This window comes from Phyllobates terribilis, unplaced genomic scaffold (genome assembly GCF_046119375.1).
Source record: "Phyllobates terribilis strain yellow unplaced genomic scaffold, ASM4611937v1 Scaffold_5__5_contigs__length_657084704, whole genome shotgun sequence".
NCBI lineage: Eukaryota > Metazoa > Chordata > Amphibia > Anura > Dendrobatidae > Phyllobates > Phyllobates terribilis.
This window is the reverse complement of record NW_027362765.1, coordinates 73,695,297-73,719,989: the sequence shown is the minus strand read 5'-3', so window position 1 is coordinate 73,719,989 and position 24,693 is coordinate 73,695,297. Positions and strand designations below refer to the sequence as shown.

Below are 24,693 nucleotides of genomic sequence, written 5' to 3'. Positions count from 1 at the left end.
TTGGGGACATTTACCTGCCTATTGGGGATATTTACCTGCCTATTGGGGACCTATGCTGCCTATTGGGGACATTTACCTGCCTATTGAGGACCTATGCTGCCTATTGGGGACATTTAACTGCCTATTGGGGACATTTACCTGCCTATTGGGGACCTATGCTGCCTATTGGGTACATTTACCTGCCTATTGGGGACCTATGCTGCCTATTGGGGATATTTACCTGCCTATTGAGGACCGATGCTGCCTATTGGGGACATTTACCTGCCTATTGAGGACCTATGCTGCCTATTGGGTACATTTACCTGCCTATTGGGGACCTATGCTGCCTATTGGGTACATTTACCTGCCTATTGGGGACATTTACCTGCCTATTGGGGATATTTACCTGCCTATTGGGGACCTATGCTGCCTATTGGGGACATTTACCTGCCTATTGAGGACCTATGCTGCCTATTGGGGACATTTACCTGCCTATTGGGGACCTATGCTGCCTATTGGGTACATTTACCTGCCTATTGGGGACCTATGCTGCCTATTGGGGATATTTACCTGCCTATTGAGGACCGATGCTGCCTATTGGGGACATTTACCTGCCTATTGAGGACCTATGCTGCTTATTGGGTACATTTACCTGCCTATTGGGGACCTATGCTGCCTATTGGGGACATTTACCTGCCTATTGAGGACCTATGCTGCCTATTGGGGATATTTACCTGCCTATTGAGGACCTATGCTGCCTATTGGGGACATTTACCTGCCTATTGGGGATATTTACCTGCCTATTGAGGACCGATGCTGCCTATTGGGGACATTTACCTGCCTATTGGGGACCTATGCTGCCTATTGGGTACATTTACCTGCCTATTGAGGACCGATGCTGCCTATTGGGGACATTTACCTGCCTATTGGAGATATTTACCTGCCTATTGAGGACCTATGCTGCCTATTGGGGATATTTACCTGCCTATTGGGGACCTATGCTGCCTATTGGGTACATTTACCTGCCTATTGGGGACCTATGCTGCCTATTGGGGACATTTACCTGCCTATTGGGGATATTTACCTGCCTATTGGGGACCTATGCTGCCTATTGGGGACATTTACCTGCCTATTGGGGATATTTACCTGCCTATTGAGGACCGATGCTGCATATTGGGGACATTTACCTGCCTATTGGGGACCTATGCTGCCTATTGGGTACATTTACCTGCCTATTGGGGATATTTACCTGCCTATTGGGGACCTATGCTGCCTATTGGGGACATTTACCTGCCTATTGGGGACCTATGCTGCCTATTGGGGACATTTACCTGCCTATTGGGGATATTTACCTGCCTATTGGGGACCTATGCTGCCTATTGGGGACATTTACCTGCCTATTAGGTACATTTACCTGCCTATTGGGGACCTATGCTGCCTATTGGGTACAGTTACCTACCTATTGAAATACCGGTTGATTTAACTTTACTTGTTCTTCATTTTAAATAATGTATTTGTTCCTGTATTGTTTTTTTTTACAACAAAATAAGATATGTGCAGTGTGCATAGGAATTTGTTCATAGCTTTTTTTAAAAACTATATTCCGGCCCTCCAATGATCTGAGGGACCGTGAACTGGCCCCCTGTTTAAAAAGTTTGAGGACCCCTGCACTAAAGTCTCAACACAACCCTAGATATATGACTGTTCTGTGCGCACAGGACCTGTGATGATGTCACAGTCATGTGATCAGTGACATGGAGGGGAGGAGCCAGTCTCCATTTTGCAGGTAGTGTAGGACGCAGCTTGGTGTGAGAGAAGCCGCCTGCACTGGTGAGAGGTAATGAGGGAGCGCAGCCTCCCGAATGCTCCCGGATTCAGCGTTCAGTGAAGCGCCCATCCGCCCCTTCGCGGTGCGTCATGGTCAGGGGGGATTGGCTCTTCGCTTGTATCCCCTTCATGTCATACTGAATAGGAGAGATTATGAGAGGGATTACAAGAAGACCCATGTGACAACAGCTGCCTCTCCTTCATTTGCTCAGCTGCTACATCACTGCCTTTATAGTGCCCTGATAGTCCCTTGCCACATCCCAGCTTCACAGTAAGGCTATGTGTCCACGATGCAGAAATGCTCCGGATTTTTTCCTGAGCGTTTCTGCATCTCCCTGGCAGAAAAAAAAGCATGCAGATTGTACATGCGGATTGTACATGCGTTTTCCTGCCAGGGACAAGGGGATGTGAAGCGTTCTTCACTTGCACTTCCGCATGCGGGTTGACAAGCACTTTCCAAGCGATTTTAGCATCACTTGGAAAGTGCTTGTGACAACTAGGTCACACTATATGAATCCATGCAAACGGCATGGATTTATATAGTGTGACCCGAGAAAATGGTTAAAAAAAAAAAAATAAACCTATACTTACCCTCCGATGGCCCCTGAGACTTGCTGCGCACCTGTGCTGGCTGCCGGCAGATCGCGGTACGCTGTACTGAAGGACCTGCCGTCACATGACTGTGACGTCGCCTCAGGTCCTTCGCGATCTGTCGGCAAGCGAAGAGAAGGAGTCCTGGGGCTGTCGGAAGGTGAATATAATCTTTATTTTATTCTTTTTTTTATGGTATCTGGGTGTGGAGGAGAGTTTCCTGTCCTCCACACCCGGGTACCATCCGCACATTAGAACATGCCAATTACGCAAGTACAGATGCAGTCTTGCGGAATTGGCGCGTTCTAATGCAAGTCAATGGTGGTGACAACGCAACGCTTCCGCAAAATTAATGGACATGCTGCGGGTTTTTGAGCGCAGCATAAACGCTGAGGAAAAATCTGCAGCATGGGCATTGAAAGAGCGGAATTGCATTGGAGACCATGGGGGAAAAAATGCTGAAAGAAGTGACAAGCTCTGTTTTCCAAAAACCCAACCAAGGCACAAAATATGCAACAAAAAAAAACCATGATGTGTGAACAGAGAATTCTGGTTTCTCATAGACTTTGCTGGTACTGCAAAACGCAGCTGAAAATTTGCATAAAAATCTGCAGCAAAAAACGCTGAAGAGCCCAATATGTGTCAGCTATGTGCCCACGATGCAGAAATGCTCAGGATTTTTTTCTGAGCGTTTCTGAATCTCCCAAGCGATTTTAGCTTCACTTGGAAAGTGCTTGACAACTTGGTCACACTATATAAATCCATGCAAAAGACATGGATTTATATAGTGTGACCGAGAGAATGTAAAAAAATAAAAAAATAAATATATACTTACCCTCCAATGGCCCGTGCTGTCTTGCTTCGCTCGGTCCCGGCAGCGGTAGAGTGAAGGACCTGCCGACGTCAGCGTCGCGTGACCCGTCACATGACTCTGACATCAGCGCAAGTCCTTCTGTCCATCGCGAAGTACCGGGAAGCAAGGAGGAGCGCAGCATTTTTGCCGCGTTTTTGCCGCTGCGGAAATGCTTCAAAAACGCATCGTGGGCACACAGCCTAACACTCATCCTTGTATTAACCCTAGTCCCAATCTTACCCCTAACTCTTATCATAGTCTTAGTCCTAACCCTCATCCTAAGGCTAGGTTCACACAACCATATAAAAAAAAACAATGTGTCCGATTTTCATCCAGAAAAGTGGGACGATTTTTTTTCTCACTTGCCATCTGTGTGTAATCCATGTTTTACAGCAGCTGCTAAATCAGTTACAGTTTCCTATGTTACAGAATTACAATGTATCCGTAAAAATCGGCTTCTATACTTTGGCTCAGTGTGGCATCCAATTATTTTTTAGCATCCATAGACTTGAATGGATGAGTCTCATCCGATTTGCAGAAAAAGCTAGTGCATGGTGCCATTTTTTTCAAAACTTTGGTCAGTGAATAAAATTGCTCATGTTCACTGAATCATTGAATAACATTAGTCCGAATATTGTCAATTTTTTTCACGGACAGCATTCGGACCAAAAATACTGATTGAACAAGCCCTTAGGGCTTGTCCAGACCACCGCATTTTCAGTCGAGTGTGATGCGATAAAACATTGGATCACACTTAAATCAATGTTGCAGTGTTAATCTCTGGGGTCGTGTTCATGTCTGATTTTTATTCCTCGGATTGAGTGGTTATAGGAAAAAAATTGCAGTATGCACGATTTGTCTCTCTATATTGGATCGCATGCGCACTTTGATGATATCAGAGTACGGTCTGATTTTCACAGGCTGACAGAATGGAGAAAATTTTTTTTAAATCTTCTCCACATCTGAGAAAACAGATTCCACTCTGATCAGAGTCCAATCAGCATAATCGGACCTTTTTTCTCTGATGGAGAAAATATAGTCTTGTGATCCTAGCCTACCACTAATTTTAATTCTAACCCTCATTCTGGTCTTAAAGAGATTGTCCACTAGTTTAACATTGATGACCTATCATAAGTCATCAATGTCTGATTGGTGGGGGTGCGACATCCTGCACCCCCGCCAATCAGCTGTTCTTGGTGTCAGCGGCAGCCAGATCTGCTCCTCCGTTTTACTGATAGTGGCCGTGGCTGGGTACTGCACATCCGCCTCCTATTGATTTGAATAGGGGGTGGCTGTGCCGTACCCGGCCGTGGCTACTATCAGAAGACAGAGCAGCTCTGTAATTGAGCAGTTCCGGCCTCTGCCGAAACCAAGTACAGCTTATAGGCGGGGGTGCAGGGTGTCGCACCCCCACCAATCAGACATTGATGATCAGTCCTAAGGAAAGGTCATCAATGGTAAAGTAGTGGACAACCTCTTTAAAGGGAACCTGTCACCAGAAAAAAACACTTAATCTGCCGATGTGGTTAATCTGCCTGTTAATAGCGTTTTTACCTGCCCACACTTAGTCGAACGCTGCAGGGAGAAAATTAACTTTATTTTCCCCGACACCGTTTCCGTTTAAGTCACGGTGCGCCGCCGGCGTGGGTTCAGTCAGGGCCGACTCCAGGTTTTTGTGGGCCCTGGGCGAAAGAGTCTCAGTGGGCCCCTTTAACACATACCACGATTCATGATGCACAGATACCGCAGAGAAATATATATATATATATATATATTAGTACAATGCCGAAGATTTCACTTCTTACATTACATGTGCAATATCTATTGTAAATTCTACAATAGCCCAGAAACCGGCAAATTCTCTCAATGCACAGTGCAGACCGGACAGTATAGTCCTCCATATAGTATTATGGGCCCCATATATTGCTCCATGCAGAATACTGGTCCCCATATAACGCTCCATACAGGATGCTGGTCCCCATATAACGCTCCATACAGGATGCTGGTCCCCATATAACGCTCCATACAGGATGCTGGTCCCCATATAACGCTCCATACAGGATGCTGGTCCCCATATAATGCTCCATACAGGATGCTGGTCCCCATATAACGCTCCATACAGGATGCTGGTCCCCATATAACGCTCCATACAGGATGCTGGTCCCCATATAACGCTCCATACAGGATGCTGGTTCCCATATAACGCTCCATGCAGGATGCTGGTTCCCATATAACGCTCCATACAGGATGCTGGTCCCCATATAACGCTCCATACAGGATGCTGGTCCCCACACAATGCCCCATGCAGGATGTCACCTACCCTTATAATGCCCCATGCAGGATGTCACTTGTTCCCACCCCCCATATAATGCCCCATGCAGGATGTCACTTGTTCTCACCCCCCATTTAATGCCCCATGCTGGATGTCACTTGCCCCCCCCACCATATAATGCCCCATGCCTTCATACATATGAAAAAAAGACACAAATACTCACCTCGCTTCTCACCTGCTGCCGCTGCTCCTGACCCCTCACCCGCGCCGGCGTGTTCCTGCTCTGCGCTGCCTGTCACTGCTCAGGAGAAAGCGCGGTGCAAAGACGTCACCGCTCCCTCTGACCTGAGACGTCACAGTGCAGCAACCGCGGAAGAGACCGGAGCTGCTGCGGAGGCACGGGGAGAGGTAAGTATTGTGCCGGGGCCCTGAGCAAGCTGGGGGGAGTGGGCGCTGACACCAGCACCACACCGCTCACTGGTCCCATAGCGCGCCGGGGTGCCCGACGGTGAGTGGGCCACCCCACCTGCTCAGGGCCTCGGCACTTGCCCGGTTGATGACGCCGGCCCTGGGTTCAGTTACCGCTCTGAGTATAGAGCGCAGCGGCTGTAACTGCACCCCCGGCCTTGACTGACACTTGCGCTGCTTTAGAGCCTCCTGTCAGTTAGTGATGGGGGGCGCAGTTACAGCCTTTGCTCTCTATACACAGAGAGGTAACTGAACCGGCACCTCTACCCCTTGTGACTGAAATGGAATTCTGTCGGAGGGGGAATAAACTTCATTTTCTCCCCGCAGCGTTCGGCTAAGTGTGGGCGTCAGGCAGGTTAATAACGCTGTAACAAGCAGATTAACCCCATATCAGCAGGTTAACAGCATTTTTTCTGATGACAGATTCCCTTTAATTTTAGGGGGGAAAGCGGTGTCAAGTAAGGTGGGCAGCAGGACACTTGGGAGGAGAGATCAGCAATGGGGGAGCTATGCTGGAAGAGGTGGGGGAGCTGAATCAGTAAAGCCATCAGTAAATGCTTTGTCTTCTCGATCAGGGAGGACAGCACTTGTGATGATTTTGTCATCTGGCTGCAATGATCAGGATGACAGAACTCTAAGACAAAGCTCTGTCATCTCAAACATTGCCCATGTACAGGACAGCAACCAGATGACAAATTCGCTACAACTGTTCCACTCTGCACTAGCAGCAGTTATCGATAGAGAACACGCTAACTGAATTGGCTCCCTTCATCAAGAAGAAGGGAGCAGAGGTGGAGGGACTTTAAGAGGTTGTCCAGTCTGAATTGATAAGTCTGCAGTCACTCTGTGTGACTGCAGACTTATGAATCCCCCCCAGCGCACACACTGTGCGCTGTGGGGATTTTCGGTTTCTGAGCGAGGGCCGGAGGGTATGTATGCGTTATACATGCTCCCGGACAGAGCCCGTCTACTGGGCGTGTCCTTATCCCATCCCTTGATGATGCTGCATCTGCGGTGAAACGTGTTGGAGGGACTTGTGCAATAATCAAAAGTGTCCTATTCTGTTACATTAGTGATGACGCTACGGGGTGTCATCAATTGAAAAATACATGTGAATACCTTTAAAATAACACAAGAAAGACAGATTAGGGACAATTCTTTATTTATAGCCCACATGTATTTTAAACACAATTATTAATAAAAGTTCAATTTTATGGTTTGCTAGTGATGGATTCTAATATAGAGTTCACCAATTTTGGCCTTCCCCTTTATGATGCTTCTGCACCTAACTGCTTTCAGTCAGCTGGATGAGATTCGGCCAGCTGAAGCATGGATGGATACAACCTGCAAGGCCAGTTGAAAGGGAGAGGGAAATGTGCATTCTCAGCCTGTAGAGAGGGCTAGATGGACGGACATAGATACCAGTAATGCTATCACTAGAGAACGCCATACTGACCATCAAAGGTACATATGTTTTGAATGGGACATCATTTGTAATAGGTTTCATTTACAAAAGCATTTCTTTATATGGTGTCTACAGCACTACCCATGTGTTCTATGGTGGCACAAACCCCTGTAAAAATGAATAGACAATCAGACAGACTGGCCCTGCACTCACACGAGAGCAGCTAATCAAGAAGTTTTGAATATATAAGGGGCACGATAATAAGTCTTCACAGAAAATGTATGTATTATATCAAAATAATAATAAGTAGATATACAGTGGGTATGGAAAGTTTTCAGACCCCTTTAAACTTTTCACTCTGTTTCATTGCAGTCATTTGGTATAGTCTAAAAAGTTCATTTTTTTCTCATTAAAGTACACCCTGCACCCCATCTTGACTGAAAAAAAACAGAAATGTAGAATTTTTTGCAAATTTATAAAAAAGAGAAACTGAAATATCACATGGTCATAAGTATTCAGACCCTTTGCTCAGACACTCATATTTAAGTCAAATGCTGTCCATTTCCTTTTGATCCTCCTTGAGATGGTTCTACTCCTTCATTGGAGTCCAGCTGTGTTTAATTAAACTGATAGGACTTGACTTGGAAAGGCAAAAACCTAACTATATAAGACCTCACAGCTCACAGTGCATGTCAGACCAAATGAGAATCATGAGCTCAAAGGAACTGCCCAAGGAGCTCAGACAGAATTGTGGCAAGGGACGGATCTGGCCAAGGTTACAAAAGAATTTCTGCATTACTTAAGGTTCCTAAGAGCACAGTGGCCTCCATAATCCTTAAATGAAAGAAGTTTGGGACCACTAGAAGTCTTCCTAGACCTGGCCATCCAGCCAAACTGAGCAATCTTGGGAGAAGAGCCTTGGTGAGAGAGGTAAAGAAGAACCCCAAGATATCTGTGGCTGAGTTCCAGAGATGCAGTAGGGAGATGGAAGAAAGTTCCACAAAGTCAACTATCAGTGCAGCCCTCCACCAGTCGGGCCTTTATGGCAGAATGGCCCGATGGAAGCCTATCCTCAGTGCAAGACATATGAAAGCCCGCATAGTTTGTGCAAAAACGCATAAAGGACTCGCAGACTATGAGAAATAAGATTCTCTGGTCTGATGAGACGAAGATAGAATTATCACCAAAAAGTTCTAAGCGGTATGTGTGGAAAAAAACAGGCACTGCTGATTACCTGCCCAATACAATCCCAACAGTGAAACATGGTGGTGGCAGCATCATGCTATGGGGGTGTTTTTCAGATGCAGGGACAGGACAACTGGTTGCTATTGAAGGAAACATAAATGCGGCCAAGTACAGAGATATCCTGGATGAAAACCTCTTCCAGAGTGCTCTGGCCCTCAGACTTGGCCGAAGGTTCACCTTCCAACAAGACAATGACCCTAAGCACACAGCTAAAATAACAAAGGAGTGGCTTCAGAACAACTCTGTGACCAGTCTTGACTGGCCCAGTCAGAGGCCTGACCTAAACCCAATTGAGCATCTCTGGAGATGTCCACCAACATTCACCATCCAACCTGATGGAACCGGAGAGGATCTGCAAGGAAGAATGGCAGAGGATCCTCAAATCCAGGTGTGAAAAACTTGTTGCATCATTCCCAAGAAGACTCATGGCTGTACTAGCTCAAAAGGGTGCTTCTACTCAATAGTGAGCAAAGGGTCTGAATACTTATGACCATAAATATGAAGTACAGAAAGGAGCGCAAATAGCGCTGTTATTCAATAGACAACAGTAAAGATAAAAAGGAAATTGCTCACCTTTGTGGGTTGTGAAATGCACAACTCATGAGAAAGTGTATGCTGAGCTGCTGCAGCAGGCACAGGTCCCTTGGGATCTTCGAGTAGTTTACTATACAGATGAAAAAGCTGCCATTAATAACTGCGCTCCTCCATGAAAAAATATATATATGCCAGAGATGGATAATGTTCCCAGCATTGCAGACTGTAAAAGCTATAAAAGACTACGCGTTTCGAGGACGTCCCACTTCTTCAGGTACATAGCTGCTACTTGTTACAACATGGAAGGTATATATACACACATTCTAGCACATGGAGTGAAGAAAAAAAACTGCCAAATCACCCCTTGGCGCCAAAAAGTGAGAGAGAGAGAGAAAGGAAGTACAAAGTAATATGAAATATGTAAAGAATAATTAAATCTTTTAAACATAATAAAATGTGGGACTAATATTAATCATAATGAACCATGGAGGACTAGAGCTTGGATACTTGTTCAGGTTGCTGTGTGTAGACAATCTAGGCAGATAGCCCGCTGCACTAGGGCTCCTGATCTGTTCTGTCAGCTGAAGAATGACGCTGCAAGTGAAGACTGCAGATACTATGAGTGGTATGTAGTGTTGAGCGATACCTTCCGATATCGGGAAATATCGGATCGGATTGGATCGGACCGATACCGAAAAAGTATCGGATATCGCCGATTCCGATACCGGAAACCAATGCAAGTCAATGGGACATAAATATCGGAATTAAAATAAACCCTTTCTTTCCTTGTAGGTTATTTCTACATGAAGGAAAACAACTAAGAATAATGTAGAATGTATTGGGGGAGGTGGGGGAGACAATAAAGGCATAGAGGTTTAGCCCAGTCAAATGGAATAGCAGGAATTAATATTTTTTTATTATGTTCTGAGTTACGGAAATATTAACTATGTTAAGTATTTTTATATTTTGTCAGATATTTATGTTTCACTACTTCCATGCTCTTCACCTTCTTTTTTACTTCTCCCACACTTTCTCCTTCATCATCCTCAGCATCTTTTTCATCCACTTCTTCTTCACCTTCTTCTTCTTCACCTTCTTCGTATTATTCTTTTTTTTACATTCTTCATATTCTACTTCTTCATCTTCTTCATATTCTTCTTCTTCATCATATTCTTATTTGTGACAGGCATTCCTGTAGTTGTTATCTATAAAAGGTTGGACATTACACCTTTCGTTCTGCCCGTCACAAAAGATTTACAACAGGATTTGTCCGCGTTCAGTTTGGCCTGCAGCAGCAGGTCTTTTCCAGGGGCACCACGAGGAGGAACGGACTCACCCCCATACACTGCTTAGTCATCTTCTGCTTATAATTTAGATATTATCTTTTGCTCTGATTTTTAGTCTTATGCTTAATGTTCTTCCGCTTTTTGTTCTGCAGCTTCTTGTATTTCTGCTTCTTGGTTTTCTGTCTCTTGTTTTTCTGTATCTTGGTGCTTGTCTTCTCTTCTTTGTCTTCTTGGTCAACTTCTTCAGGGTCATCTTCTTGGTCTTCTTCGGGGTGGTCTTCAGGGTCGTCGTCTTCGGGGGTCCTCGTCTTCGGGGTCCTCGTCTTCTTCGGGTTGGTCTTCTGGGTCCTCGTCTTCGGGGTCCTCGTCTTCTTCGGGGTGGTCTTCAGGGTCCTCGTCTTCTTCGGGGTGGTCTTCAGGGTCCTCGTCTTCTTCGGGGTGGTCTTCAGGGTCCTCGTCTTCAGGGTCATTGTCTTCGGGGTCCTCGTCTTCTTAGGGTTGGTCTTCAGGGTCCTCGTCTTCAGGGTCCTCGTCAGGGAGATCCAGAGTGATTACCAAGAACCATTTCAAAAAGCTTGAACTTGGAAATGTAGCAGAAGGTACAAGAAAGCTGAGGAACTACCGAGGACCAGCTGACGGTACTGGAACCCGGATGGATAGCAGAAGGTACAAGAGCCAATGGAACTACCGAGGACCAGCTGATGTTACTGGAACTCGGTTACTAAGCAGGAGGTACCTGTGCCAGAAAGCACTACCAAGGACCAGCAGACGTTGGTGGAACTTGGATACCGAGAAGGAGGCACCTAATCCAAAGGCACTGCCGAGAACCAGCTGACGGTACTGGAACCCGGATGGGTAGCAGAAGGTACAAGAGCCAATGGAACTACCGAGGACCAGCTGATGTTACTGGAACCCGGATGGGTAGCAGAAGGTACAAGAGCCAATGGAACTACCGAGGACCAGCTGATGTTACTGGAACTCGGTTACTAAGCAGGAGGTACCTGTGCCAGAAAGCACTACCAAGGACCAGCAGACGTTGGTGGAACTTGGATACCGAGAAGGAGGCACCTAATCCAAAGGCACTGCCGAGAACCAGCTGACGGTACTGGAACCCGGATGGGTAGCAGAAGGTACCCATGTAAAAAAAAAGTTCAAGGCCGCGAGCCGGCCGCAGTTACCAAAACCCACAGTCCTACAGAGGGTGCTTGTCCTATTGGCACTATGGAACCAGCCTTCATTGCCAGATCCCGCAGCCCACATAGGAGTCACCTAAACTGCAGGCACCATAGAGTCGGCTAACCCGACCGCAACACGACAGGACAACGCATTGGAGGCAAAGTGACGTTGACACTACCCGGAAACAGCTGGCGTGCTGGAACCAGGCTGGGCAGGAGGGAGTACCCGTGCCAAAGACACTGCCGAGAACCAGCTGACGGTACTGGAACCCGGATGGGTAGCAGAAGATACAAGAGCAAATGGAACTACCGAGGACCAGCTGATGTTACTGGAACCCGGATGGGTAGCAGAAGGTACAAGAGCCAATGGAACTACCGAGGACCAGCTGATGTTACTGGAACTCGGTTACTAAGCAGGAGGTACCTGTGCCAGAAAGCACTACCAAGGACCAGCAGACGTTGGTGGAACTTGGATACCGAGAAGGAGGCACCTAATCCAAAGGCACTGCCGAGAACCAGCTGACGGTACTGGAACCCGGATGGGTAGCAGAAGGTACCCATGTAAAAAAAAAGTTCAAGGCCGCGAGCCGGCCGCAGTTACCAAAACCCACAGTCCTACAGAGGGTGCTTGTCCTATTGGCACTATGGAACCAGCCTTCATTGCCAGATCCCGCAGCCCACATAGGAGTCACCTAAACTGCAGGCACCATAGAGTCGGCTAACCCGACCGCAACACGACAGGACAACGCATTGGAGGCAAAGTGACGTTGACACTACCCGGAAACAGCTGGCGTGCTGGAACCAGGCTGGGCAGGAGGGAGTACCCGTGCCAAAGACACTGCCGAGAACCAGCTGACGGTACTGGAACCCGGATGGGTAGCAGAAGGTACAAGAGCCAATGGAACTGCCGAGAACCAGCTGGCGGTGCTGGAGCCCAGGGTAAATACTAAAAACAGAAGAGCCAGAGGTGTATTTGGAGGAGGTTTTAAATCCGTACTACAGTGGATGTGGACAAAGCAGGAGAATTTGCCGGACACACAGCTGGGGATCAGCTGACGTTACTGAATCCCAATAACACTGGAGCAAGCGTTGACTGTGCAGACGGCACTTCTGAGCAGCAACTAGCGGTATTGGAGCCCAGGGTAAATACTAAAAACGGAGGAGCCAGAGGTGTAATTGGAGCAAGTTTTAAATAAGTAGCACAGTGAATATGGACAGAGCAGGAGAAATTGCCGTGAACACAGCAGGGGAACAGCTGACGTTACCGAACCCCAATAACACCGCAGCAAGTGTTGACTGTGCAGACGGCACTTCCGAGCGCCAACTGGCGGTGCTGGAGCCCAGGGATAAGAATGAAAACAGAGGAGCCAGAGGTGTAATTCGAGCAACTTTAAAATGTGTAGTACAGTGGATGTGGACAAAGCAGGAGAAATTGCCGTCCGCACAGCAGGAGAACAGCTGACGTTACTGAACCCCAATAACACGGCAGCAAGTGTTGACTGTGCAGACAGCACTTCCGAGCGCCAACTGGCGGTGTTGGAGCCCAGGGTAAATACTAAAAACGGAGGAGCCAGAGGTGTAATTGGAGCAAGTTTTAAATAAGTAGCACAGTGAATATGGACAGAGCAGGAGAAATTGCCGTGAACACAGCAGGGGAACAGCTGACGTTACCGAACCCCAATAACACCGCAGCAAGTGTTGACTGTGCAGACGGCACTTCCGAGCGCCAACTGGCGGTGCTGGAGCCCAGGGATAAGAATGAAAACAGAGGAGCCAGAGGTGTAATTGGAGCAACTTTAAAATCTGTAGTAGTGAGAATGTGGACAGAGCAGGAGAAATTGCCGTCCGCACAGCAGGGGAACAGCTGACGTTACTGAACCCCAATAACATGGTAGCAAGTGTTGACTGTGCAGACAGCACTTCCGAGCGCCAACTGGCGGTGTTGGAGCCCAGGGTAAATACTAAAAACGGAGGAGCCAGAGGTGTAATTGGAGCAAGTTTTAAATAAGTAGCACAGTGAATATGGACAGAGCAGGAGAAATTGCCGTGAACACAGCAGGGGAACAGCTGACGTTACTGAACCCCAATAACATGGTAGCAAGTGTTGACTGTGCAGACGGCACTTCCGAGCGCCAACTGGCGGTGCTGGAGCCCAGGGATAAGAATGAAAACAGAGGAGCCAGAGGTGTAATTCGAGCAACTTTAAAATGTGTAGTACAGTGGATGTGGACAAAGCAGGAGAAATTGCCGTCCGCACAGCAGGAGAACAGCTGACGTTACTGAACCCCAATAACACGGCAGCAAGTGTTGACTGTGCAGACGGCACTTCCGAGCGCCAACTGGCGGTGCTGGAGCCCAGGGATAAGAATGAAAACAGAGGAGCCAGAGGTGTAATTCGAGCAACTTTAAAATGTGTAGTACAGTGGATGTGGACAAAGCAGGAGAAATTGCCGTCCGCACAGCAGGAGAACAGCTGACGTTACTGAACCCCAATAACACGGCAGCAAGTGTTGACTGTGCAGACAGCACTTCCGAGCGCCAACTGGCGGTGTTGGAGCCCAGGGTAAATACTAAAAACGGAGGAGCCAGAGGTGTAATTGGAGCAAGTTTTAAATAAGTAGCACAGTGAATATGGACAGAGCAGGAGAAATTGCCGTGAACACAGCAGGGGAACAGCTGACGTTACCGAACCCCAATAACACCGCAGCAAGTGTTGACTGTGCAGACGGCACTTCCGAGCGCCAACTGGCGGTGCTGGAGCCCAGGGATAAGAATGAAAACAGAGGAGCCAGAGGTGTAATTGGAGCAACTTTAAAATCTGTAGTAGTGAGAATGTGGACAGAGCAGGAGAAATTGCCGTCCGCACAGCAGGGGAACAGCTGACGTTACTGAACCCCAATAACATGGTAGCAAGTGTTGACTGTGCAGACAGCACTTCCGAGCGCCAACTGGCGGTGTTGGAGCCCAGGGTAAATACTAAAAACGGAGGAGCCAGAGGTGTAATTGGAGCAAGTTTTAAATAAGTAGCACAGTGAATATGGACAGAGCAGGAGAAATTGCCGTGAACACAGCAGGGGAACAGCTGACGTTACTGAACCCCAATAACATGGTAGCAAGTGTTGACTGTGCAGACGGCACTTCCGAGCGCCAACTGGCGGTGCTGGAGCCCAGGGATAAGAATGAAAACAGAGGAGCCAGAGGTGTAATTCGAGCAACTTTAAAATGTGTAGTACAGTGGATGTGGACAAAGCAGGAGAAATTGCCGTCCGCACAGCAGGAGAACAGCTGACGTTACTGAACCCCAATAACACGGCAGCAAGTGTTGACTGTGCAGACGGCACTTCCGAGCGCCAACTGGCGGTGCTGGAGCCCAGGGATAAGAATGAAAACAGAGGAGCCAGAGGTGTAATTCGAGCAACTTTAAAATGTGTAGTACAGTGGATGTGGACAAAGCAGGAGAAATTGCCGTCCGCACAGCAGGAGAACAGCTGACGTTACTGAACCCCAATAACACGGCAGCAAGTGTTGACTGTGCAGACAGCACTTCCGAGCGCCAACTGGCGGTGTTGGAGCCCAGGGTAAATACTAAAAACGGAGGAGCCAGAGGTGTAATTGGAGCAAGTTTTAAATAAGTAGCACAGTGAATATGGACAGAGCAGGAGAAATTGCCGTGAACACAGCAGGGGAACAGCTGACGTTACCGAACCCCAATAACACCGCAGCAAGTGTTGACTGTGCAGACGGCACTTCCGAGCGCCAACTGGCGGTGCTGGAGCCCAGGGATAAGAATGAAAACAGAGGAGCCAGAGGTGTAATTGGAGCAACTTTAAAATCTGTAGTAGTGAGAATGTGGACAGAGCAGGAGAAATTGCCGTCCGCACAGCAGGGGAACAGCTGACGTTACTGAACCCCAATAACATGGTAGCAAGTGTTGACTGTGCAGACAGCACTTCCGAGCGCCAACTGGCGGTGCTGGAGCCCAGGGATAAGAATGAAAACAGAGGAGCCAGAGGAGTAATTGGAGCAACTTTAAAATGTGTAGTACAGTGGATGTGGACAAATCAGGAGAAATTGCCGTCCGCACAGCAGGAGAACAGCTGACGTTACTGAACCCCAATAACACGGCAGCAAGTGTTGACTGTGCAGACGGCACTTCCGAGCGCCAACTGGCGGTGTTGGAGCTCAGGGATTACAGTTCAGGTGGTAGAAACATGAACAGAACAGGAGACCTGGATACTGTTGCCAACCAATTATTTATTCTGGAAGAGGACTGGCAAATTCATGAGAGATCCAGGCCTTGTTCATTTTGAGAAAAGTAAGCCGGTCAACGTTATCGGAGGATAGTCGCATGCGACGGTCTGTTAGTACACCACCTGCGGCACTAAAGACGCGTTCCGATAATACACTAGCAGCAGGGCAAGCTAGCACCTCCAGTGCATACTGACTAAGCTCTGGCCATGTATCCAGCTTACAGACCCAAAACTTGAAGGGAGAAGAGCCGTCTGGGAGTACACTAAGAGGGCAAGACATGTAGTCTGTCACCATCTGACGGAAACGTTGCCTCCTGCTGACTGGAGCTGTCTGTGATGGTGTAGACATTTGTGGCGGCGGGGACACAAAACTTTGCCACATTTCGGCCATACTGGTCTTGCCTTGTGCTGAGGCGCTGCTTCTGCTCCCTCTTTGTGCAGAGCTTCCTCCACTGCCTCGACGCACTGAGCTGCTTTGTAAAGCACTAGCAGCACTGCTCTCGGTTGGAATGGAGAACATGATGGAATGCACCAGTGCGTCTTGGTACTCCCGCATTTTACGCTCCCGGTTCAATGGTGTTATGAGGCTTTGTAAGTTGTCCCGGTAGCGAGGATCTAGGAGGGTGGACACCCAATAATCAGCCGTGTTGAGAATGTGGGCGATGCGGCGGTCGTTTCTGAGGCACTGCAGCATGAAATCAACCATGTGCTGCAGACTGCCAACTGGCCAAGAAACGCTGTCCCCTGCTTGAGGCGTGATCTCTGCCTGCTCTGCATCACCCCACCCTCGCTCTAGATACTGACTACTAGAGCATTGTGTACCTCCCTCCTCTGGACAGATGTCTTCCTCATCCATTGACTCCTCCTCATCCTCCTCACAAAGTGTCCCCTGCCTAGGCCTTTGTGAGGAACCACGTTGCGCAGACTGTAGAGAAGCAGATGGCATTTGTGACTCCTCATCCTCCACCTCTTCCAAAACCTCGTCCCTTAGTGCTTGCAGTGTTTTTTCAAGCAGGCAGATAAGGGGGATAGTCATGCTGACTAGTGCATCATCTGCACTCGCCATCCGCGTGGAATAATCGAAGGCACGCAAAACGTGGCAAATGTCCTTCATAGAGGCCCACTCAGTGGTGGTGAAGTGTGAACGGCGCGCACTGCGACTTGTTTGCGCCTGCTGCAGCTGGTACTCCATTACTGCTGCCTGCTGCTCACACAACCTCTCCAACATATGTAACGTTGAATTCCACCTGGTGGGTAGGTCACATATGATGCGATGTTCCGGAAGACATAATCGGCGCTGCAGAGCTGCAATGCGTGATCTTGCATTGCTGGAACGCCGCAAGTGAGCGCACTCTATGCGGACCTTGTGAAGCAGTGCATCAAGATCCGGATAGTCCCTCAAAAAACTCTGCACGACCAAGTTGAGCACATGTGCCAGACATGGGATGTGAGTGAGGTTGCCTAGGCCCAGAGCTGCCACCAGATTTCGGCCATTGTCACACACTACCATGCCTGGCTGGAGATTCGCTGGCACAAACCACACGTCACTCTGCTGCTTGATGGCATTCCAGAGCTCCTGCGCTGTGTGGCTTCGATTCCCCAAAGAAATTAATTTTAATACGGCCTGTTGACGTTTGGCCACGGCTGTGCTCATATCGGTCATCATAACAGGTAACCGTTCACGGGTCGATGTGGAGGTAGACCGTGACGGCTCCTGCAGCGCTGATTCAGAGGAACTGGAGTATGAGGAGGAGTCAATGTGTACAGACTGGATTCCTGCAATCCTTGGAGTTGGCAGAACACGTACAGCGCCACTCTCAAGATCTGTACCCGGCTCCACAACATTTACCCAATGGGCAGTGAGGGAAAGGTATCGTCCCTGTCCATGCTTACTGGTCCACGCATCAGTGGTCAGGTGGACCTTGCTACTGACGGCGTTTTGTAGCGCATGTTTAATTTTTCCCTCCACATGATGTTGCAGGGCAGGGACGGCTTGCCTGCTGAAATAAAAGCGGCTGGGCACGTTGTATTGTGGGACTGCCAATGCCATAAAGTTACGGAATGTGTCAGTCTCCACCAGCCTGAATGATAGCATTTCAAGGGCCAGTAGTTTAGCAATGCCAGCATTCAGAGCCTGTGCTCGGGGGTGGTTTGCCGAGTATGGGCGCCTTTTCTCCCATGCCTGTGCTAACGATGGCTGTAGACTGGCCTGGGAGTGTGAGGATGACTGGGAAAGTGGTGCTGTGGGTGGAATTACACTGTGTCTCTGTACAACAGTGCCAGAGATTCTTCCATGGCGATCCTGTGAGGAAGCCGAACCAGCTGTGTGTGAGCTGGAGGAAGAGGCTACAACACGAGCTGAAGAGGTGGTAGGTGGCGCTGTAGGTTGGCCTAGGTCTTCAGTGTGTTTGTGTAACTCCACCACGTGCTTGGTCCGCACATGTTTCCACATATTTGTGGTATTGAGGTTGCTGACACTTTTCCCTCTTTTCACCTTCTGATTACACAGCTTGCATTTGACAAAGCAAATGTCATCTGCAACTGTGTCAAAAAAGGACCAGGCACTGCAAGTCTTGGGAGCGCCCGCTTTGGATTTTGGAAGAGCCATGCTCCTAATGGGTGCCGAAGTGGAGGCTACAGGCAACCAAGTCTGCCCCCTCCCTCTCCCTCCTTTTTGGGCCGTTCGGGGAATCTCTTCCTCAGAGCTGCTCCCACCACCTTCCTGTCCCTCACGCCATGATGGGTCAAGGACCTCATCATCTACACCACCCTCTTCAAACAACTGCTTCTCCTGGGTAGTCTCGACAGCACAGTACGCACCAGAAAGTGGCACCTGAGTCTCATCATCAGATGCGTACTGAGGTGTGCTGCTGACCATAGGCACTGGCCCACCCGCCTCTTCAGATTCAGAGAGACAAAACGGTTGCGCATCACTGCATACTACCTCTTCTTCAAATTCTCGAATTCTGCTTGGCTGGCCCCCTCTTTCCAAGCCAAGAGATTCAGAGAACAGAAGTAGAGATGGCTCCTGTCCAGGGCTCTCTGACTGCCTGGGCAATTTGGCAGGTGGTGAAGAGACAGATGGGTGCTCTTCAGTGCTCAGGACCTGAGAGGATCTGGAACTAATTGAAGTCGATGCGTTAGCTGCCATCCATCCGACAACGGCTTCAATTTGGTCCTCGCGCAGCAGTGGGGTACGGCTAGCTCCTACAAAGCTGCGCATAAAGGACTGTTCCCTGGTAAAACTGGGGGATGCTGAGTCACTGGTGCCCGCAGCAGGCACAGAATCCCCACGTCCTCTCCCTGCAGGCACAGAATCCTCACGTCCTCTCCCTGCAGAAACTCCACGCCCACGCCCACGACCACGACCACATGCCTTACTCCCTGCCTTCTTCATCTTGGTAGACTGATAAAGATAGGCAGAAAAGTACTAAGGGCTTAGTGTGCTTATTCCTGAACAGCTGCTAACAGGTATAAGAAACACTAATTTTATAAAGTGTGGACTAGACTTTAATATGAGCTAATGTGGCCTACACAACTGTAAAGTGGAGTGTTTGGTGAACTTTATTTAGGTTTTTTTTGTCACAAAAAGACACTGGATGTGCCTAAAGATGTAATAACGATAGTATCACAAACTTTTTGTAGCTATTACAATGTAGGAAGGTAACCTACAATGCAATAGATGAGGCTGCAAAAAATAGGCTAATACTAATCTGGCTGGGGCTGCAGGGCCCAATGCTGCAGAAAGGCTCCTCTATCTACTCCTATATAGTGTGTTTGGAATCAATTTAGCTGAATATGGATGGAACCACCACACTAATAGGAGATATCAGGAAAAATTATGAATTGGCAATAAAGGACAATGTATGAGGCAGTGACACACACTGAGTGCACTACAACCAGACGGGGTTGAAGCACACACTACAGGGTGAGCTGCACTCACACACCAGACCTTGCAGACAGCGGTGAACAGTACAGATGCAGAGCACTGTGCACTAGTGCTGCAAGACGGAAAAAAATTCTCTATCTACTCCTATATAGTGTGTTTGGAACCAATTTAGCTGAATACAGATGGAACCACCACACTAATAGGAGATATCAGGAAAAATTATGAATTGGCAATAAAGGACAATGTATGAGGCAGTGACACACACTGAGTGCACTACAACCAGACGGGGTTGAAGCACACACTACAGGGTGAGCTGCACTCACACACCAGACCTTGCAGACAGCGGTGAACAGTACAGATGCAGAGCACTGTGCACTAGTGCTGCAAGACGGAAAAAAAATTCTCTATCTACTCCTATATAGTGTGTTTGGAACCAATTTAGCTGAATACAGATGGAACCACCACACTAATAGGAGATATCAGGAAAAATTATGAATTGGCAAAAAAGGACAATGTATGAGGCAGTGACACACACTGAGTGCACTACAACCAGACTTGGCTGAAGCACACACTACAGGGTGAGCTGCACTCACACACACAGACCTTGCAGATAGCGGTGAACAGCACAGGGAACTGTGCACTAGCACTGCAAGGCACAGTGATTTAGAAAGTAGCTTGGGTAAAGCAGTATAGAGCAAATAGGTAGCTAAAACTGTCCCTCAGAACAACAGCGTCCTATCCCTAACTGAATTCACAGCAGAGTGAGCTCAAAATGGCGGCGGTGGCTTTTATAGTGCATCATGACATCATTTCAGCAGCCAATCACAGCCATGCCATTAGTTAAGATGCCTACATGCCTAACAGGATGTGCCCACACTTCTTAGGATCCTCATTGGCTGAATAAAATGAAAATGTCTCATTGCATTATGGGAACTTCCGATTCCGGTATACGATATTGCAATAGTATCGGAATTAAGTATCGGAATTCCGATACCGCGAATATCGGCCGATACCCGATATTTCAGTATCGGAATGCTCAACACTAGTGGTAAGAGGTAATTGGAAAGCTATAATATGGGTGGTGATAACAGAAGTATGGAGGGGGGGGGGTGGCTATATGTTGGGTATTGAAAGGAATGGGGGAGGTGTAAAAAGTGACTAATTGCTGGAATTCTCACAGAAAATCTTTTGTGACTTTGTTTATTCCCCGCGGTTTGTCTTTTATAGCTTTTACAGTGTCCATTATCCATCTCTGGCATATATATTTTTTTTTTTATGGAGGAGCGCAATTATTAATAGCACCTTTTTCATCTGTATAATAAACTACTTATGACCATGTAATATTTCAGTTTTTCTTTTTTTAAAAATTTGCAAAAATTTCTACATTTCTGTTTTTTTCAGTCAAGATGGGGTGCAGAGTGTACTTTAATGAGAAAAAAAATGAACTTTTTAGAATTTACCAAATGGCTGCAATGAAACAGAGTGAAAAATGTAAAGGGGTCTGAATACTTTCCGTACCCACTGTATGCAAATGAAATAAAGAGAAACTATTATGAGAGAGAACAAGCACCAGGCAGCAATAGGTAGCCTGGTGACATTAACAAAATGATCTCTGTGGGGTGACTATAAAAGTATAAAATATTTAATGCCCCAGTGTAACTGGTCCGGGAGGTGGAACCTCTGAGCTGCAATACAAAGGGGAAGTCCTTGTAAGGAAGCGGGGAAGGCAGGCAGGTAGTCACAGCAAGTGACGGGGACAGTCTCTGGGTAAGCAGGCAGGTGGTCACGGCAAGTGACGGGGACAGTCTCTGGGTAGACAGGCAGGTGGTCATGGCAAGTGACGGGGACAGTCTCTGGGTAGACAGGCAGGTGGTCACGGCAAGTGACGGGGACAGTCTCTGGGTAGACGGCTGGTACCTTCAACCCAGCAGGCAGATAGACACGGCAGGTACAGGCAGGTGCTTCCGGGTAAGCAGGTGGATAGCCGTGGCAGGTGCTGGCGGGCGCTTACGGATAGGCAGGTAGATAAACTTAGCGGGTGCTTCCAGGTAAGCAGGAAGATAGACTCAGCGGGTGCTGTCAGGTGCTTCCAGGTAGCAGACAGGTGACAGGCAGGAAACAGGCTGGACTAGTCAGGCTAGCGGAGGGACCTGAGGGCTGAAGCAGAGGTGAAGACACAGTGCCACAACTGTTGCTCGGGCACCTCCATTTTGGAGGAGGTGCCTTAAATGTGGGAAGTCCTCTGGCCATTGGCCGGGGACTTTTTAGGAAGACGCGCGCAGTCCCTTTAAGGGGGGGGGGGAGTGCGCGCGCCCTAAGCACTCTGCTGGAGGAGGGACGCGCGCCGGCCACAGCAGGGAACGGAGCGCAGGGAGGAGCCGCGCCAGGAGCCGGGGGGCGAGAGAGAGAAGCGCTGGAGGGACCCACGTGAGGAGCGCGGAGGTGAGAGGGACGGCGTCTCTGCCTAGCAGAGGGCAGGGACGCCGATGCTACACCCAGATCTTATGTTAATATACAGGTATGCATGTTTGCATCTTCAGTGTAATAGTGTCTACCATTGCTGTGGATATGATCTGCAGCTTTGATGTTCCGAATCCATATGCTGTTCACTTCTAGCTGCCGCTGGAACTGCTGACCACAATCTGATATTGAAGACCTATCCTAGGAATAGACAATCAACATCTAAGTACTGGAAACTTCCTTTACACTTAGTACATGCAGCTATGGATTAGTATATGCAAAATACAGGACTTGCAGGGTGGCAACCCTAATTCAAGGGTGATACTGTTTGGATCCCCAGCCATTAGGAAGTTATCTCCTATCCCACAGGTCATAACTTTCAAACTTGAAAGCACCCTTTTAACGGTCGGGATCAGCCTTTGTAAAGAGCCCATTACTGTGCTATTTGAGTGTCAGAGTGTCACAGTGATGACACTGGGGAGTTCGCGCAATATCTCACCGTGCCGTCACTGTCAGGATTTAGTCAGGAATCAATCCGCGAGCACACGATCCAGACTACTCACTACTTAGGTATTGGCAAGCGACCAGTGCGCGTATGGCATCACACCTCTGGATTCCAATGCTTGGAATATGTGTATACGCCCCGTACTGTCACTGTCAGCTTCACGATAGCCCTATTATTATTATTCGCTGCCACCAGCTGCCGAGTTTGAAATATAATAGTCCTGGCCGGAAACCTGCGTTCTGGTAGCGTATGGCTTCGGGGGAGGGAGCGATTACAGAACAAAAAAAGAAACAGAACTATTAAATTTTATATTTAATCCAAAAGGGAGGCAGTGTTTAAGAAAAATATACAAGATTTTACAAAGGAGACAATTACAATACATATGCAGTTACACAAAACAGGATAAAATGAGAAACTTACTATACGTTCGCAGAGACGAATATATAGTTGGAGGGCCGCTCTCCTATGACCGTTCAGCGGAACGTGACCCCTTGCTTATGATACATATACTCCCTGCAATGAGTATGGATCAATCTTCAGTTGGCTCTTTTATGCCAAAGGGGGAGACCGGTCAACAGACCCCTGTGATGACATCATGTGGGCTCGGGCTCCACCCTTAATGTTTTTATTAAGTTATCGTGGAAGTTACATATTTTATCCCTGGTTGATCTGAGAAGCCCAAAAGTAATACCATATTTTCTATTATGATTTTACCTTCCTTTAGAGACCACACATGGCGTAGTTGTGATGTGCTATTTTGTTACTTTTGCTCCACAGCCCCTTGGAGGGGCTCATGGCTACGAAAAAATAAGCATCTTGTTCCTTGGCTGACCCTACCACTAAAAATATGGGTCCCATTATTAGCAGAGTTATGGAACTTCCAATATTCCATATTTCGTATCGGTGCCTAAAAGTCTGGAGACTCCGGTTAGACCCCTTTGATGTACTGGTAGCTTGTGGCTGGGAATTGTTCTAATTATTGTAAGTGCGTTTGATCTTAACGAGCTGCGTCCTCTCTGTGTCAGAGGAAAACACGCTCACATGCTAAATGAGTCTGTAGCACCTCTTTGTGCCAGCATCTGTCTAAGCCACTTTAGATTGCCATCTTTTCTCTTGTGACAAATGGTGGATGAGGGAGGGGTGAGAGGGACTTCAGGGGGAGACAGAATTTTTAATATTTCTGAATACTTCCATGACATTGAGTGTCAGTGTTTACTGTAGTTCTGTCATTGTATTCATGAACCAGCAGGCTCAGACTGGAAAGAGGCACGAGGAAAGTGTGTGAGATGTGGAAAAAGATATCCAAATCTTGCTCCTCACTGTTGGCGCTTATCTTCTTTACTGGTCCCGACTACAACTTTACCACAGTAAATCCACAAACTGATAAGGAAAAGTGGAGGAACAGAGCAAGGAACAAAGTGGATTAGGTATTACTGTAGTGTGGTGACAGCGAGCTTTGCACAAAGTGCACCTATCAGTCATCCTCCATATTAGTGTGGAAGCCGGTGCCCTATGTGACGCATAAATGGCACTAAGCTAATCCCGGATATGCATTGTGGCCCAAATGCAGAAAACAGGTGTCCAAGCTATACTTCTTTCTCCAAACATAAAACTTCTCATTTAAACCAAAAAGCTCCATTTTGGTCTCTTCTGTCTATAAAACATTGTTTCAATAGCCCTCTTGCTTGTCCAGATGATCTTTAGCAAACTGCAGATGGCCAGCAATGTTCTTATGGAGAGCAATGGCTTTCTCTTTGCTTTCCTACGATGCGCACCATTGTTATTCTGTATCCTTCTCATAGTGGGCTCATGAGCATTAGCTAATGGGAGAGGGGCCTTTAGTTGCTTAGAGTTTACCTTGGGTTTCTTTATGAAATCACCAGGTGTTATACGCCTTGCTTTTTGGGTGATTTTTGTTGATTGACCACTCAGGGGGAGGGTAAAAAATGCTCTT

At 47.8% G+C, this 24,693-nt stretch overlaps 1 protein-coding gene across 3 annotated transcripts in view; it reads left to right on the top strand.

Moving 5' to 3' along the window:
• The first annotated feature begins 1,723 nt into the window (after window positions 1–1,723).
• LOC141272058 (uncharacterized) overlaps window positions 1,724–24,693 on the top strand; it is a 47,618-nt gene continuing 24,648 nt past the window's right edge. The window contains exon 1 of one of the 3 annotated variants that reach the window (XM_073682354.1): window positions 1,724–1,816. The gene's annotated coding sequence lies outside the window, so the exon portion shown is untranslated. Of the gene's footprint in view, window positions 1,890–24,693 lie in introns of all 3 variants that reach the window. The other 2 variants (XM_073682355.1, XM_073682357.1) reach the window with 2 other exon arrangements.